Raw genomic sequence first — 12,205 nt, 5'->3', positions numbered from 1 at the left:
AGGGTTAAGGGAAAATGACAAATGTGCAGTATAGTTTCAAATTCTGCAATTTTCAGGGCTATGAATAATTTTTCCAGTCAATAGCAGGGCTGAACTAGCCATGCTGTCATGGGAACTGACCATCAGGCCCGGGAGGCGGAGCTTCTAAGTGATGTCAGAGCTTTGCTCTGAGGCTGCTTGTGGTTTCCCGCGCTGGAATCGATTCTCCTCAGTCTGTTTTTCCACGAGCGGGATCGCACGCGGAGCTTCAGACCTCCTCAGCATCACCTTCTTCTGAAGGGAAAAAAGTTTTTAAAAACAGAAAGAAACGATGAATAATGAACGATCACAGTAGGAAAGAAGGGGCCAGACTTTCTGGGTTCAAACCGTGTTTATGTGGAAGAGTCATGTCCATTACAGATAGACATGACTGTTGCTATCGGTGTCTGGGCCCAGACCATCCGATGGAGACCTGCCCACAGTGTGGGAAAATGTCTCCGAGAGCGCGCTGACAGAGGGGGGGGAAAAATGCTAGTGTTAAAAGGAGTGCAGAAGAACTCCTATGCCCCTCTGTCGGAGGCCCGTTCTTCCCAGGGTCCTTCCACCCCCGCGCCACCACCGAAGTGTCTGGCGTCCTCGGTAGAACCTGCTACCTCCTCGCCGGGAGATGAGCGCCGAAGAAAAACTAGGCTGGAGATGCCTCGGGGTCAGAACCCCAACCGTGCCGACCGACAAGGCAAGGAAGCATCGAATATGTCGGAAAGACATGCAACAGAGAAGGAGCAGACTCATGACCACAAGGCGCCGCCTCCTCCAACGCACAGCGCACAAATTCACACAATTGGCACGCTGCAGCCAGCACTGGCTCACACGGCGCAAACATCGAAGCATTTGGACCTGAAGCATCAGCACCGGACATCAACCGCAGCGCCGACGCCTCGCCCGGCGCACGCGCTGTTACCGCCTACAGAGCCACCATTGGCGTACAAAACCAGGCCGCCGACACATAGCCACGCGCGAACACAGATGGCGTCTACGTAGCGCAGTGACACAACGCAGTTGACACATTTGTTGGCTCCTCGACAGGACAAATCAAAATCATCAACGCAATCTTCTTTACAGCCCCTGAAAAAGAAGAAAAAGGAGGCTAAGGGACCATTGCCACATAGGTCTCTACACACATCACCCCCCCTTCACATCCGGGGGAAATGCTCCTTTAACTCTAGAACCAGAGTCACCAGACCATTCTTCAAAATCTGAGGAGGAGGGGTTCTACTGACCACTCACTCCCGCTCATCATCCTCTTCCTCACAAAGGTATTTTCGGATTTGTCCTCCGCATCCAGACACCGGACCTCGGGCGATATTCTACAGGAACCGCCATCAAAAAAGCGCAAGTTGTCAAAGGTGTCACACACGCCTCATCTTCACAAGCCTGCGCCAGACTCGAACATCCTTCTAGCGGCGGTGCCAACGGGTCGTCATGCTCCACCACTTCGTCCCCCCCCATGCCTCCTCAGACACGGGAAGCTTTCTTCAATCGCTCACAAGCTTTATCCGGCTTTTTTGAACTTATGCAAACTTCATTCCAGATGCCAGCCTCCTCCCTGAGTAGTGCGGTGCCGTCGCCACAATCATCAATGCTGGTATCACCCACACATTCAAGATCACCATCACCTCTGGTGCCATCCCAGGTGCCCATACTAACACCATGGTCTCTTGACCCTTTACCTCAGCCGGTCTCTCCGGGGGTGCCACTTTCATCCCCAGACTCCTCCACTGAGTATCCTTCTGAACCAGTGGAAGAACCTGTGGAACCTTATTCACTGCCGGAGGACTTAACTTATCCTAAATTTTTGGAGAAGCTGGGCTAGACACTCGATCTCAACATTCAGAAGGTACCAGATCCAAGGGCCGAAACCCTTGACTTACTAAAGATTTTTGACCTGCCAGCAGAACCAACCTCCTTGCCGGCACAGGCTATGCTTAACACAGTCCTAGAGAAATCCTGGGAGACCCCTTATACACTTCTGGCAGTCTCCTGGAAAACTGATCTTAAGTATAAAATGCAATCATCACCTTACTACACTCCACCCCAATTACCTCATGCTTCCATCGTGGTGCAGTTGGTGATGGCTAAGGTGAAAAGGTCCAAGCCACATTCTATAGCACCGCCGGGTAGGGACCTGCGTTCCTTGGACGAATTCACGATGCGGGCCTTTCAAGACACTATGCTGGCAGCGCGAATTAACCACCACCAATTTTATATTGTACAATATATATACCAATTGATACAATGGATGAAGGACAATACACCATCTTTCGATCTCACCTCCCCGGATGTTGTGTTTTAACTGTTTAGTGGACCCTTGGGCTGGCCTGCCGGAGACTAGGGTAAGGTGGACTATTGTTTCCGTATGAGAGGGAGCAGGCCGGGAGGCAGACACCAGGCTGGGGGAAGGAGCAGGCCTTCACCCTGGGAGCCCGTACTCCCCAGGAGGAGCCTGTGGGAGTCGAGCCACTGGGGCTAGGAGAACAGAGAAGGTGTCTTCATCCTGGAAGCCAAGACTCTCCCGGGAGGAGCCCATAGGAACCCGGCCGCTGGGACTTAGGAGATCGGTGGTGGTGTCTTCACCCTGGAAGCCGGGACTCCCCCGGGAGGAGCCCGGCCGCTGGGACTTAGGCGAGTGAGGACGATGAGATGATGAACCAGGATCAAAGCAGGTATCTTGGCTGGAACTGGAGCAAGACACTGGAAACTGGCTGGAACTGGAGCAAGACACTGGAAACTGGCTGGAACTGAAACAAGACACAGAGACAGGAACAAGTCTGGAACTGAAGCAGGGTACTGAGGCAGGAACCTGGCTGGAACTGAAGCAAGATACTGAAGCAAGATACTGAAGCAGGAATCCGGCTGGAACTGAAGCAGGATACTGAAGCAGGGACCTGGGTGGAACTGAAGCAAGACATAGAAGCAGGAACCAGGCTGGAACAGAAGCAGGCTACAGCAAGAAGTTAGTGAACTCCGAGGCTCACAGCAACTAGGAACCCCAAGGTAACCTCGTTGCAAGGCATCTGATAGGGGCAGGCGCCGACCTTACATACCCGCCGGCATCTGACGTCACGGGAGTGGGTGGAGCTTTGAGTGGCAGGAAAGGGCCTATATCTTTGGCCTCTTTGCGCGCACGCGTGCCTAGGAGGAGGGCGGATGGCTTGGGCGTCCCGATGGCATCGCCCCCACAGGGACGCCGCTGAACAGGCTTGGAACCCGGTGAACCCCCACAGTAAGACTGATCCCGATGCCAGAAGCTAAGAGGTAAGGCCCTGGTCGCGAGACTTGCGACCGGGACCGCAGCAGTATCTCCCCTCTTAGCAGGTCCAGGTTTACCTGGGTGCTGAAGTTGAAATTGTCGTAGAAGCTCTTTATCCAGGATGTTGTGGGCTGGTTCCCATGTGTTGTCCTTGGGACCACAGCCCTCCCAGGCAAGCAGATATTCCCAGCGTCGGTGATGGAACCGTACGTCTAGGACCTCCCGAACTTGGTAGGTAGGCTCATCAGGTACCAATGGGTCTGTGGAATCAGGAACTCGAGGATGATACCTGGAGAGAACAAGAGGCTTCAACAAAGAAACATGGAACACATTGTGTATATGCATGGAGGAGGGTAAGCGTAACCGATAGGATACTGCACCCACGCGCTCAGCAATATGGAAGGGCCCACAGTATCTTGGAGCTAGTCTTCGGGACAGAATTCGAAGCTGAAGGTTCCTTGTGCTGAGCCAAACCCGGTCTCCAGGAAGGAAGATAGGCGCCGGCTGCCGGTGCTTATCTGCCCATCTCTTAGTGGCCTTGGCCGCTTTAGCAAGTTTTCTCTGGATGGACGTCCATAGCGAAAGTATTTGTCGGGCGGATAGTTGCACCGCGGGTAATGCACTAGGTAGAGGCAGAGGTAGTGGCGGTCGCAACTGTTTCCCATAGACTGTAAGGAAGGGCGAGCTTCCTGTAGCAGAATGCGTATGGTTATTATATGAGAATTCTGCCCATGGCAGTAGCTTTGCGCAATTTTCTTGTCTCTCATTGACAAAAGAATGAAGAAACATTTTTAGGGTCTGGTTGGTGCATTCCGTCTGCCCATTGCTTTGGGGGTGGAACGCAGATGACAGGCTGAGTTGCACATTGAATCTCTTACACAGGGCTCTCCAGTACTGGGCCGTGAACTGGGGGCCTCGATCGGACACTATGTCCTGAGGTAGGCCGTGGATCCTAAAGATGTGTTGTGCGAACAGAGTAGCCAGCTCCGGGGCTGATGGTAATTTCGGCAAGGCAACGAAGTGAGCCATTTTGGAGAACCGGTCCACAGTCACCCAGATGATAGTGTTCCCCTTGGAGACTGGGAGGTCCACCACAAAATCAGTGGAGATGTGAGTCCATGGTTCTACCAGGATGGGTAATGGCTGCAGCAGGCCCCAAGGTTTCCCAGTGCGTGGCTTCTACAAGGCGCAGGTGGGACAGGAATCCACAAATGAGCGGACATCTTGTTTTATCGTTGGCCACCAGTAGAACCGATTGACCAGGTCGAGAGTCCTTTCATGGCCAGTATGGCCCCCTGTGAGGGAGTCATGGGCCCAGATGAGAACCGCTCTTCAAGAGCGTCGTGGAACTACGGTCTTCCCTTGGGAACTCACCGAGGTCACAGAAAGGTTAATTTTTGCAGGGTCCAGGATATACTGTGGCTGTTCCTCGGTCTCCTCCAATTTGGTGGAACGTGACAAGGCGTCGGCACGGACATTCTTAGAGGCTGGCCGGTAATGCAGTGTGAAGTTGAAGCGGTTGAAGAACAGGGACCAGCGGGCCTGTCTCGGGTTCAGGCATTGCGCATGACACAGGAATTCTAAGTTTTTGTGGTCGATGTATACCGTAATGGGGTGGTTGGCTCCCTCCAACCACTGCCTCCACACTTCAAAGGCAAGCTTTATGGCCAGCAACTCCTTCTCTCCAATGCAGTAGTTGTTCTCAGTGACCGAGAATCTCCTCGAAAAGTAGGAGCAAGGTAGTAGTTGTCCAGAGTCAGAGTACTGGCTGAGCATGGTCCCAAACGCGACATTGGATGCGTCCACCTCCACTACGAATGGTCGGAGTGGGTCAGGGTGGCGAAGGCAGGTAGCCTGTAGGAAGGCCTCCTTGAGGGTTTCAAACGCTTGACAGGCGGAGTCAGGCCAGTCTACCACATTGGCTCCCTTCCGGGTAAGGGCGGTGAGGGGAGCCACAATACGTGAGTAGTTCGGAATGAAATGTCTATAAAAGTTTGCAAAGCCGAGGAAGCGTTGCAACGCCTTTAACCCTCTTGGCCGAGGCCAGTTTCTGATGGCGGATACCTTCTCTGGGTCCATCTGGAATCTGGAGGCAGAGACTATATAGCCTAGGAATGGCAGAGAGGTTTTCTCAAAGGTACACTTTTCTAATTTAGTGTACAGACCATTGTCTCTGAGGATCTGTAAGACCTGACGGACTTGCTGAAGGTAGATCATGGGAGTAAATTAATACGTCGTCAAGATAGACGATGACTGAGGTGTTCAGGAAGTCTCGAAGTACCTCATTCATTAGGTGCTGGAATACCGCTGGGGCATTGCATAATCCAAAGGACATCATGAGGTACTCATAGTGCCCATCCCTGGTGTTCAAGGTGGTTTTCCACTCGTCCCCAGGACGGATTCGGACCAAATTATAGGCACCTCATAAGTCTAGCTTTGTGAAAATTTTTGCCCCTTGTAGTCTATCCAGGAGCTCTGGTATTAACGGGAGTGGGTAATGATCCCGCTTCGTGATTGCGTTAAGGCCCCGATACTCTATGCATGGCCTTAGAGAGCCGTCCTTCTTACTCACGAAAAAGAAACCCGCCCCAGCTGGCGATTTGGACAGGCGGATGAAACCTTTGGCCAGGTTCTCCGAGATGTATCCTGACATGGCCCGGGACTCGGGTAGAGACAAGGGATATACCCTACCCTGAGGAGGCGTTGTCCCGGGTAGTAGATCAATGGCACAATTGAAAGGGCGATGCTGAGGAAGGATCTCTGCCTTGGCTTTAGAGAATACATCGGTAAAGTCTTCATAGGGTGCAGGAAGACTGATGGCAGAGTGCAGAAGAGGAAGACCAGGGGCCTTAGGGACCTTCAGGCAGTTGGAGAAACAGAATGGACTCCACTTAGTAATTTTCAAGGTATCCCATTGGATGGTGGGAGAGTTTTTCTGTAGCCATGGCAACCCTAGCACCACGTGGTGGACGGCCTTCTCCAATACCAGGAAGACTATCTCCTCCGAATGGATCGCCCCGGTGCGTACGGTTATGGGTGCCGTGGAAGCTGTGATGTGGCCTCGAAGGAGGGTTCCCTGGATGGAGGTAATCCACAGAGGCATCTCCCGACACTGCGTGGGGATCTGCAATTGATGTACCAAATCCTTCAGAATGAAGTTACCTCCCGCTTCGGAATCCAGGAAGGCGAGGGTTTCCAGGGACCCACCCGGGTACTCCAGGGTAATAGGTACAGTACATTGAGGAGCTGAAGCACAACCTAGGAGGAGCTCCTCATGACCTCCTAGGTTCTGGCGTTTTCCGAACGTTCCTGGCAGCACGCCAGGAAATGGCCTTTCTGACCGCAATAGAGGCAAAGGCCCAGTGTGCAGCGATGTTGTCTCTCCTCAGTGGAGAGTGGGGCACGCCCCAACTGCATAGGTTCACTGGAAGTGGTCTCTGGACGCACAGTCTTGGAAGAGGACAATGGTTTAGAGAACGCAGGAGCCAACGAGGGAGTGCGTCTGACCGGCCATAGCTCTTTGGCCCTCTGCTGGAGGCGTTGGTCGATGCGGCCCGCCATCTCTATAAGACCATTGAGGTCCTCCGAGAGGTCACGGGCGGCTATCTCATTTATTTATTTATTTATTTAAAGATTTTTATATACCGGCATTAGTATGCAAACATCATACCGGTTTACATTGCAACTAAAAGACTGAAAGTACAATCAACAGGGAGGGGGAATGAGTAATTACAAAGTGCAGAAGTATTGAAAGTAAAAACAGTAACTTTAAACGGTAACAGATAGGCTAAATACAAAAGTGCAGCTTATATGCAAAAGTGTATATACAACTTAAATACCACTTATATAAAGACTGTTCATGAAATTAAAGGGGGGGGGGGGGGGTGGTAGATGGAGACAATTATTCTGGGTAGGCCTGTCGGAAGAGCCAAGTCTTTAGTTTCTTTCTGAAGTTAGAGTAGCATGGCTCAAGTCTGAGTGTAGTCGGGAGGGAGTTCCATTGTTTGGGGCCTGCAATGTAGAGTGCGCGATCCCTTGTGGCGGAGAGGTGGGCTTTTTTAATAGGAGGTACTGTTAGGGTACCTTTGTTGACAGACCGGATGGGTCGGTCAGAGCGTATGGGGCAAAAGGGTTCATCAAGCCAGTTAGAGTTGTAGGAGTAGATGGATTTGTGAATTATGGTTAAAGTTTTAAAGAGAATGCGGGATGCTATGGAGAGCCAGTGGAGGTCTTTGAGTATGGGCGTGATGTGATCAGCTTTCCGTGTGTTTGCAATAACCCTGGTGAAAGCATTTTGGAACATTTGTAAGGGTTTCGTGGTGGAGGAGGGTAGTCCGAGGAGGAGGGCATTACAGTAGTCTAGCTTTGAGGAAAGAGTTGCTTGGATGACAGTGTAGAAGTCATGATAGTGGAGGAGGGGTCTAAGTTTCTTTAGAACACTGAGCTTGAAGAAACCCTCTTTGAGGATGGAACTGATATGTTTTTTTAGATTGAGTTGTTGGTCTAGGATTACCCCAAGGTCTCTTACACAGGGTTGGGACGATATGGTGTTGAAGGCTGGGTCGTTGGAGATCAGGGGTTTAGGGGGTTGAGAAAGAAGGAGCAGTTCCGTTTTGGAAGAGTTTAAGGCGAGGTGGATATTAGTGAGGAAGTCATTTATAGAGGCAAGACATGTGTTCCAAAATGCCAGGGCATCAGTGAGAGAGTTGTGAATGGGGATGAGGATTTGAACATCGTCTGCGTAGAGGTAGAATTTGAGGCCAAGGTCTGTGAGAAGCTGACAGAGGGGGGTGAGGTAAATATTGAATAAGGTGGAGGAGAGAGAGGAACCTTGAGGGACACCTTGGGACAGAGGGTAGAATGTGGATTTGGCATTTCCTATTTTAACGGCGAACTTTCTGTTGGATAATTAGGATTTAAACCATAGCAGGGCTAGGCCTAAGATACCTATTTCGGCCAATCGGTTGATGAGGTAGTTGTGATTAATGGTGTCAAAGGCAGCTGAGATGTCGAGAAGGGCAAGGAGGTAGCAATTGCCCTGGTCCATGCCTCTGAGTATGTGATCCGTGAGGGAGAGCAGGAGTGTTTCAGTGTTGAGCAATTTGCGGAAACCAAATTGGGCAGGGTGCAGTATATTATTGTTTTCGAGGTATTCTGTGAGTTGGATGTTCACAATCTTTTCCATGATCTTGGAGATGAAGGGCAAGTTTGAGATAGGGCGGAAGTTGGAGGGGTCTTTGGGGTCTAATGAGGGTTTTTTAAGGAGGGGTTTAACAATCGCTTGTTTGAGGGCATCTGGGACAGAGCCTGAAGAGAGGGGGAAGTTAATAATGTCTGCAATAGGTTTGGCAATAGAGTTTGGGATAGAGAGGAGGGTTTTTGTAGGTATAGTGTCTGAGGGATGAGATGCGGGTCTAAGTTTTCTGAGAATTGATTCAACTTCTTTGGCGGAAGTCAGGTCAAGAGTTTGGAGGGTAGAAATGGTAGGGGCAGGTTGGAGGGGGGGTGGAGAGGGGGTCGTGGGAGATGGGTGTTGGAATCTGAGGAGGATGTTGGTGATTTTTGTGAGGAAGTATTGGGCGATTTCTTCACTTCTGGCAATGGCTTCGTTGTCAGGGATGGGGGGTTGGGAGGACTTGGTGAGGTCAGCCTTGATACGTCAGCCTTGATACGTCCGGCCAGGCCCTCCAGGAAAATTGCTCTGAGGCTGTCGTCCCGCCATCCCACTTCTTGGGCGAGCGTGCGAAACTCCATAGCGTAATCCGCCAAGGAGCGTACTCCCTGGCGTAACTGCAGCAGATCAGTCATGGCGGTGGCTAGTCGAGCTGGTTCATCAAAGGCTTGTTTGAAGTTGGAGATGAACCGTGGCAAATCCTCGAGAGAGGAGTCATTATGTTCCCAGAGCGGGGAGGCCCACACTAGTGCCTTCCCATCTAGCAAGGACAGGATGTAAGCTACCTTGACCGCATCTGTAGGGAACTGCTGAGGAAGTAGGGAGAACCGTATGAAGCATTGGTTCAAAAACCTACGACAGGTTTTCACTTCCCCAGCGTAGCGTGAAGGTTCGGGTAGCTGAGTAGCAGAGCAAGAGTTCACCTCTGGAGCTGGAGGCGCAGCGGGCGGAGGATCCTTGGGCATTGTATCCAGGCAGGCAGCTAGTTGCTCCACAGTAGCTGCTAGCACATCAAGGCAATGCTGTTGTTGTTGTTGCATTCGTTGGGCCATTCCTGGAATGGCCTGAAGGCCTGGCATGTCCGCCGAGTCCATGGCCATGCAATCTGTTGTGTTTTAACTGTTTAGTGAACCCTTGGGCCGGCCTGCCGGAGACTAGGGTAAGGTGGACTATTGTCTCCGTATGAGAGGGAGCAGGCTGGAAGGCATACACCAGGCCGGGGGAAGGAGCAGGCCTTCACCCTGGGAGCCCGTACTCCCCAGGAGGAGCCTGTGGGAGTCGAACCACTGGGGCTAAGAGAACAGAGAAGGTGTCTTCACCCTGGAAGCCGAGACTCCCCCGGGAGGAGCCCGTAGGAGCCCGGCCGCTGGGACTTAGGAGATCAGTGGTGGTGTCTTCACCCTGGAAGCCGGGACTCCCCTGGGAGGAGCCCATAGGAGCCCGACCGCTGGGACTTAGGCAAGTGAGGACGATGAGATGATGAACCAGGATCAAAGCAGGTATCTTGGCTGGAACTGGAGCAAGACACTGGAAACTGGCTGGAACTGAAACAAGACACAGAGACAAGAACAAGGCTGGAACTGAAGTAGGGTACTGAGGCAGGAATCCGGCTGGAACTGAAGCAGGATACTGAAGCAGGGACCTGGCTGGAACTGAAGCAAGACACAGAAGCAGGAACCAGGCTGGAACTGAAGCAAGACACAGAAGCAGGAACCAGGCTGGAACTGAAGCAAGACACGGTAGCAGGAACCAGGCTGGAACGGAAGCAGGCTACAGCGAGAAGTTAGCGAACTCCGAGGCACACAGCAACTAGGAACCCCAAGGTAACCTCGTTGCAAGGCGTCTGATAGAGGCAGGCGCCGACCTTACATACCCACAGGCGTCTGACATCACGGGAGCAGGCGGAGCTTTGAGTGGCGTGAAAGGTCCTATATCTTTGGCCTCTTTGCGCGCGCACCTAGGAGGAGGGCAGCTGGCTTGGGCGTCCCGATGGCGTCGCCCCCGTGGGGACGCCGCCGAACAGGCCCGGAACCCAGCGAACCCCCACATCGAGACTTCACCCGATGCCAGAAGCTAAGAGGTAAGGCCCCGGTCGTGAGACTCGCGATCGGGACCACAACACCGGAAGCCAACCTGATCCGTGAAATTGAAGAAGCCATTCGACACCTCTTACGCACCGTCTATAAGGGATTTGAAACCTCCTCCTGTGCATCTGTGGCTGCAATTGCAGCGCAATGCGACACGTCACTTGGCTTCAGGCAAGTTCTATCAGGGACGATGTCCATGAAAACTTAGCCAACTTACCCTGCAGATTATTTGGAACCAGATTCCAAGAAACAGTTGCTCAGCTCAAGGAGCAGTCAGTGGCGGTACAGTCGCTTACCACACCCCACTCTTACCCTTCATCCCGCAGAAATTATGCCCCACCCAGGAGACAACCCTTCCAAAGATGAGCTTATCGGCCTTATGCAGCATATCACCCTACACCATACCAATCTCCACCTCGCCCACAAAACCAAACGAATCAGAACCACAAGGGACGTCCACAAACACAGCGCTGCAAGACTCAATAACCAATGACTTCTATTAAGCCAAATCTGTCTTTTTAAGGATCGCCATGCTGCCATCACAACACATATTGGTGGGGGGCATAACGGCACACATCCAACAATGGGAAAACATCACAATGGATCAGTGGGTGCTAAACATTGTTCGATAATGTTACCGAATTCCATTCCCTTCCCTGCCGCCCCTCCCTCACCTGACATCCGGAGGGCCCAGATCCAACATCACCTTGCTGGAACAGGAGATAGCGTCTTTACTACAACAACAAGCCATTCAACGCATTCCTTCCCCCAACCAGAATATGGGCTTCTTCTCCCCTTACTTTCTCATACCCAAGAAGTCGGGAGATCTCCATCCTATCTTGGATCTCCGGGACCTCAACAAATACATAATCAAGGAAAAATTCAAAATGATCTCTTTGAAATCCATTTTACCCTGATCCAACCCAATGCTTGGATGTGCTCCATAGATCTGAAGGATGCGTACACTCATATTCCAATGCATCCTTCCTCCTGGCAATGCCTGTCCTTCCAAGTCAACGATCGGCACTTCAATACAAGGTACTTCCCTTTGGTCTCTCGACAGCACCCAGAGTATTCACCAAGTGCATGGCAGTGGTGGTGGCATTCCTTCGACAACAGGGGATCATTATTTTTCCCTACCTTGACGATTGGCTGATTGTGGCATCCACCCCAGACACTCTCCGACAACATCTCTACGACACAATCGGTTGCTTCAATCAATTGGGGCTAGTGGTTAATTACCAAATATCCCACTTACAACCTACCCAAAAGACCCAATTCATAGGAGCTTCTCTGGACACCATAAAACACAGGGTTTTCCTGCCACAAGACAGACGGAAAACTATGCGCCAGGTCTTCAGGTTGCCGCCCACCCGCCAGGTCTTAACAGTCTTGGGATATTTGGCGGCATCGATTCACATGGTATCCAACACAAGATTTCACATGCGGAACATCCAATGGGATCTCAAATGACAATGGAAACAGCAGTCCCAACCGCTAACCTGCAAAATATCCTTAACGACAGCCATGACCACCGAACTGGATTGGTGGTTACAAGGGCGGACACTGACCATAGGCGCTCCATTCACACTGTTACCACACAATGCAGTCCTCACCACAGATGCCTCCCGCAAAGGTTGGAGGGCTCATCTCAAC

This window comes from Rhinatrema bivittatum, chromosome 3 (genome assembly GCF_901001135.1).
Source record: "Rhinatrema bivittatum chromosome 3, aRhiBiv1.1, whole genome shotgun sequence".
Lineage (NCBI taxonomy): Eukaryota > Metazoa > Chordata > Amphibia > Gymnophiona > Rhinatrematidae > Rhinatrema > Rhinatrema bivittatum.
Note: the sequence above shows the minus strand (reverse complement) of the source record.